Genomic DNA, 5,805 nt, shown 5'->3' with positions numbered 1-5,805 from the left:
CGTCCGATCCCAGAGATCCCGTCAGTGTCCCGATCTCCCGGTCTGGAAGAGAAAGTAATTGCAGTAAAACTCCAGCGACCAATCTATCTATCTATCTATATACTAAAACTCGTTTATTTGTTTGTTTGTTCCTGAACTACAGCCAAAACGGTACACGATAGCGCAACAATTTTAGGCCCACCTTACTCACCGTTGTTCCTTTTTGTGCAAATAGAAGAAGTTTCAGTGAAATCGGTGCTATATTTTAAAAATTATTCACATTTTAAACTTTAAATCTATATCCGAGGGAGGGAGGGGGGGAGGAGGGAGGATAAGGGGGGTTGAGGGGGATGGAGGTTGAGGGGGAGGAGAAGGGGGAAGAGGAAGAGGGAGGGGGTGGAGGGAGTGGGAGGGGAGGGGAGGGTAGGAGGGGCCAGGGGTGGAGGAAGGAGGGAGGGAGGGAGCGGTGTGGAGGGGAGGGTGGGGGGGAAAGAGAGGGTGCTGCACCAATACAGGAGAGGTTTGGGCCCAACTGGTCCACTTGCTCTAGTGTATTATTAAAACTCTCATCTTGTTTGTTTGTCCGTACGTACCCGAAATACAGCCAAAATGGTACACGATAGCGCAACAATTTTAGGCCCAACTTACTCACCATTGGCCTGCGGTTCAAATGGTTGCTATATTTTAAAAGTTATCCACCTTTTAAACTTTAAAAGATCACTTTTTAAACTTTCAGAAATTTGATTGGCTCTACCACCTCCCCCCACGTGGGATCCTGCACATCCTGATTGGCTACCTCCATGTTTGACGTCACAATGGGAACCCAACGGGTCCGTGCCTGCGCAGTTGGGGCCCGTTGATCTAATACTTACGTAAGATGGCCGCCGGATCCTTGCGTGCGCAGTTGGGGGAGGGTTGCCGCTCGGAGGAGGGGGGGGGGGGCGGGACCAGTCCGAGTCACGGGAGTGGCGGCCAATGGGGGGGGGGGGGGGAAGTAGTGATCTCAGCTCTCCATGCCGGGCGATCTGACCCTGGGTCGGGGCTGGTCCAACCTTCTGCGGCTTGGAGCTTCCCGACATCGGTCTCTACCCGAGACTATGAGCTCCTCGATGTTGAAGTCTGCATGCCGTGGTTAGAGCGTCGATCCCAGGCAAAGGATCACAGGCTCTGATGGAAAGTCCTCGGCCCCATGGTGGGGCTCAAAGTTAGTCCCGAGCAAGGCCTCCAGCTCATTGATGTTAGGCCACAGAGCGACCAGAGATACCATCTGGAAAACAATTGCATCTCCGGCATTTGAGCCCCGTATCTGAGGAAGGATGTGCTGGCTCTGGAGAGGATCCAGAGGAGGTTTACAAGAACGATCCCAGGAATGAGTGGGTTTGCATATGATGAGCGTTTGTCGGCACTGGGCCTGTGCTCGCTGGAGTTTAGAAGAATGAGGGGAACATCATTGAAACTTACTGAATAGTGAAAGGCTTGGAGAGAGTGGATGGGACAGGATATTTCGAATAGTGGGAGAGGTCACAGCCTCAGAATTAAAGGACGTTCTTTTATGAAGGACATGAGGAGGAATTTCTTTAGTCAGAGGATGTGGAGGCCAAGTCAAGGTTTCAAGGTCAGTTTATTGTCACATGTACCAATTGAGGTACAATGAAATTTAAATTACCATACAGCCATACTAATAAATTAGTACGGGTGTCAGGGGTTCTGGGAAGAAGGCAGGAGAAGGGGGTTAGGAGTGACAGATCAGCCATGATTTAATGGGCCGAATGGCCTAATTCTGCTCCCATCACTTATGAACATATGAGCAATATAAACATAGCACAAAAAGTAAGGAAATTTGTGTTTGGTAGATTATTTCTTTGTTGTAACAATGCTTCTTGGCAATAAATCTTATACCGTTGGAAAGCCTGTTTATTTCCCTTTTAAATGGTGCCACATTTGTAAGGAACATGCATTTGTGGGATGAGCAGCAGAGCTGAGTATATGGGTTGCGCCCATGAAAAATTTGCCAAATCTTCTCTGCCAATGCCAAACAGCTTATTCTGCTGTTGCTATTGACTCTTGTTTTGAGCTTCTGGTACCCCCAGGTGCTGACAAGAATGGGATGCCATCCCACAACAGTGTGTGACCAGGCTGGTGACCAGCATGAGGAGGAGGTGCCAGGCTGTTATGGCTGTGTATGGTTCTTCCACACGCTACTGTGGCTCCTGTTTATTAAATGAATAAATTGTTAAATTGCCAATATGTCTTGTTTCTTCAGACTTCAATCATCCAATCCACCAAACAACACCGAACAAGAGTCAATGGCAGAATAAGCTGTTTGGCATTGGCAGAGAAGATTTGGCAAATTTCTCATGGGCGCAACCCATATACTCAGCTCTGCTGCTCATCCCACAAATGCATGTTCCTTACAAATGTGGCACCATTTAAAAGGGAAATAAACAGGCTTTCCAACGGTATAAGATTTATTGCCAAGAAGCATTGTTACAACAAAGAAATAATCTACCAAACACAAATTTCCTTACTTTTTGTGCTATGTTTAGTTGCCTTCCGTTGGCTTTTTAAAGCTTCCCAATGGTTAGACTTCCCGCTAATAGACAATAGACAATAGGTGCAGGAGTAGGCCATTCAGCCCTTCTTGCCAGCACCGCCATTCAATGCGATCATGGCTGATCACTCTCAATCAGTACCTCGTTCCTGCCTTCTCCAATCTTTGCCAAGTAACATGATGGCGCACAGTGGCGCATCAGTAGAGTTGGTGCCTCACAACGCCAGAGACCCGACTTCGATCCCGACTACAGGTGCTGTCTGTACGGAGTTTGTACGTTCTCCCTGTGACCTGCATGGATTTTCTCCGGGATCTCCGGTTTCATTCCACGCTCCCAAGACGTACGGGTAATTTGTCCCAAGTGTGTGTAGGAAAGCGTTGGTCACTGGTAGGCACGGACTCGGTGGGCCGAAGGGCCTGTTTCCACGCTGTATCTCTAAACTAGAAAATTAAACTCAACTGACATCAACGGCTACTGGTCTGCCATGTGGGTACGTTCCACAAGGTGCCTGGTACATGCATTAGGGAAGATGTCTGAGGAACAGCGTGGGGCTCTAAGCTGATCATTACTAATGTGGCAGTAAGAGGCTATTCATACAGAGGTTGATGAGGGGTCGTGTGGGTTTGTGGAACAAGCTGCCGGAGGAAGTAGTTGAGGCAAGTACAATAGCAACATTCAGTTCAGTTAAGAGATACAGTGCGAAAACAGGCCCTTCGGCCCACCAAGTCCATGCCGACCAACGGTCACCCCTTCACCCTCTGGTTCTGAGAACTGCTTTCTGAGGCAGAGAATTCCACAGATTTACAACTCTCTGACTGAAAACGTTTTTCCTCATCTCCGGTCTAAATGGTCTACCCCTTATTTTTAAACTGTGGCCATGAGGAGGAATTTCTTTAGTCAGAGGGTGGCGAATCTGGAATTCTTTGCCACAGAAGGCCAAGTCAAGGTTTCAAGGTCAGTTTATTGTCACATGTACCAATTGAGGTACAATGAAATTTGAATTACCATACAGCCATACAAAAACATTAGTACGGATATCAGGGTTTATGGGGAGAAGGCAAGAGAATGGAGTTAGGAGTGACAGATCAGCCATGATTTAATGGGCCGAAAGGCCTAATTCTGCTCCTATCACATGACCTTACGAGCAACCTCGTTGCCTTCCGTTGGCTTTTTAAAGCTTCCCAATGGTTAGACTTCCCGCTAATCTTTGCCAAGTAACATGATGGCGCACAGTGACACAACGGGAGAGTTGCTGCCTCACAGCGCCAAGACCCGACTTCGATCCTGAGTACAGGTGCTGTCTGTACGGAGTTTGCACGGTCTCCCTGTGACCTGTGTGGGTTTTCTCCGGGATCTCCGGTTTCATTCCACACTCCAAAGTCGTAGGTTAATTAGGCTTCAGTAAAAAAAAAAAAAATTGTCCCAAGTGTGTGTAAGATAGCTTTGGTCAGTGGTCGGCACGGATTCAGTGGGCCGATGGGCCTGTTTCCACGCTGTATCTCTAAACTAAACACAGAACTAGTGCGTGAACGGGCGATCGCTGGTCGGCACGGACTCGGTGGGCTGAAGGGCCTGTTTCCACGATGTATCTCTAAACTAGAAAACTAAACTTAACTGGCATCAACGGCTACTGGTCTGCCATGTGGTTACGTTCCACAAGGTGCCTGGTACATGAATTAGGGAAGATGTCTGAGGAACAGCGTGGGGCTCTAAGCTGATCATTACTAACGTGGAAGTAAGAGACTATTCATATAGAGGTTGATGAGGGGTCGTGTGGGTTTGTGGAACTAGCTGCCGGAGGAAGTAGTTGAGGCAAGTACAATAGCAACATTCAGTTTAGTTTAGTTCAGTTAAGAGATACAGCATGAAAACAGGCCCTTCAGCCCACCGAGTCCATGCCGACCGATCACCCGTTCACACTCCAGTTCTATGCTTATTATATACAGCGCAGAAACAGGCCCACCGAGTCCACGCTGACCATCGATCTCCCGTTCACCCTCTAGTTCTACGTTTAGTTTGGCGATACAGCGTGGAAACAGGCCCTTCGACCCACCGAGTCCACGCTGACTATCGCTCACCCATTCACACACTAGTTCTGTGTTTAGTTTAGAGATACAGCGTGGAAACAGGTCCTTCGGCCCACCAAGTCCGCACCGACCAGCGATCCCCGCACACTAACACTACCCTACACACGCTAGGGACGATTTATAACTAGACCAAGCCAATTAACCTACAAACCTGGAGTGTGGGATGAAACCGGAGATCCCGGAGAAAACCCACGCAGGTCACGGGGACAACGTACAAACTCCGTACAGATAGCACCCATAGTCAGGATCGAACCCGGGTCTCTGGCGCTGTGAGGCAGCAACTTTACCGCGGTGCCACCATGCTGCTTAAAAGACACTTGCGGAGGTACATGGAGAGGAAACTTTAGTGGGATACGGGCCAAATGCAGGAAAAAGTGACTAGTTTGGATGGGGGTTCTTGGTCAGCATGGACGAGATAGGCCGAAAGGCCTGTTTCCCTGCTCTGTGACTCTATGAGGTTGCTGAAATTCCTGCCCCCCCCCCCACCAGTAAACATTGTGAAGAGTTTTAGGCCCCATATCTGAGGGAGGATGTGCTGGCATTGGAGAGGGTCCAGAGGAGGTTTACGAGAACGATCCTGGGGAATGAGTGGGCTCACGTATGATGAGCGTTTGACGGCACTGGGCCTGCACTCACTGGAGCTGCGAAGGATCAGGGGGGACCTCATTGAAACGTACTGAATAGTGAAAGTCCTGGAGAGAGCGGATGTGGAGAGGATGTTTCCACTAGTGGGAGAGGTCAGAGCCTCAGAATTAAAGGACGCTCCTTTTAGGAAGGAGATGAGGAGGAATTTCTGTAGCCAGAGGGTGGTGAATCTGTGGAATTCTTTGCCACAGAAGGCTGTGGATGCCAAATCAGTGAATAATTTTAGTGGGACAGTGTCAGACCAGAGGGCACTGCCTGAGAATAAAAGGAAGTACCTTTAGGAAGGTATTTATTTCACAAAATGCTGGAGTAACTCAGCAGGTCAGGCAGCATCTCAGGAGAGAAGGAATGGGTGACGTTTCGGGTCGAGACCCTTCTTCAGACTGATGTCAGGGGGTGGGACAAAGGAAGGATATAGGTGGAGACAGGAAGATAGAGGGAGAACTGGGAAGGGGAGGGGAAGAGAGGGACAGAGGAACTATCAGCCACATCTGCTTTCTTGGAATCTTACACTACCTTTAGGAAGGAGTGGGCGGATGCAT

This window comes from Rhinoraja longicauda, chromosome 43 (assembly GCF_053455715.1).
Source record: "Rhinoraja longicauda isolate Sanriku21f chromosome 43, sRhiLon1.1, whole genome shotgun sequence".
NCBI lineage: Eukaryota > Metazoa > Chordata > Chondrichthyes > Rajiformes > Arhynchobatidae > Rhinoraja > Rhinoraja longicauda.
The sequence above is the reverse complement of the archived record's forward strand: the minus strand, read 5'-3'. Positions refer to the sequence as shown.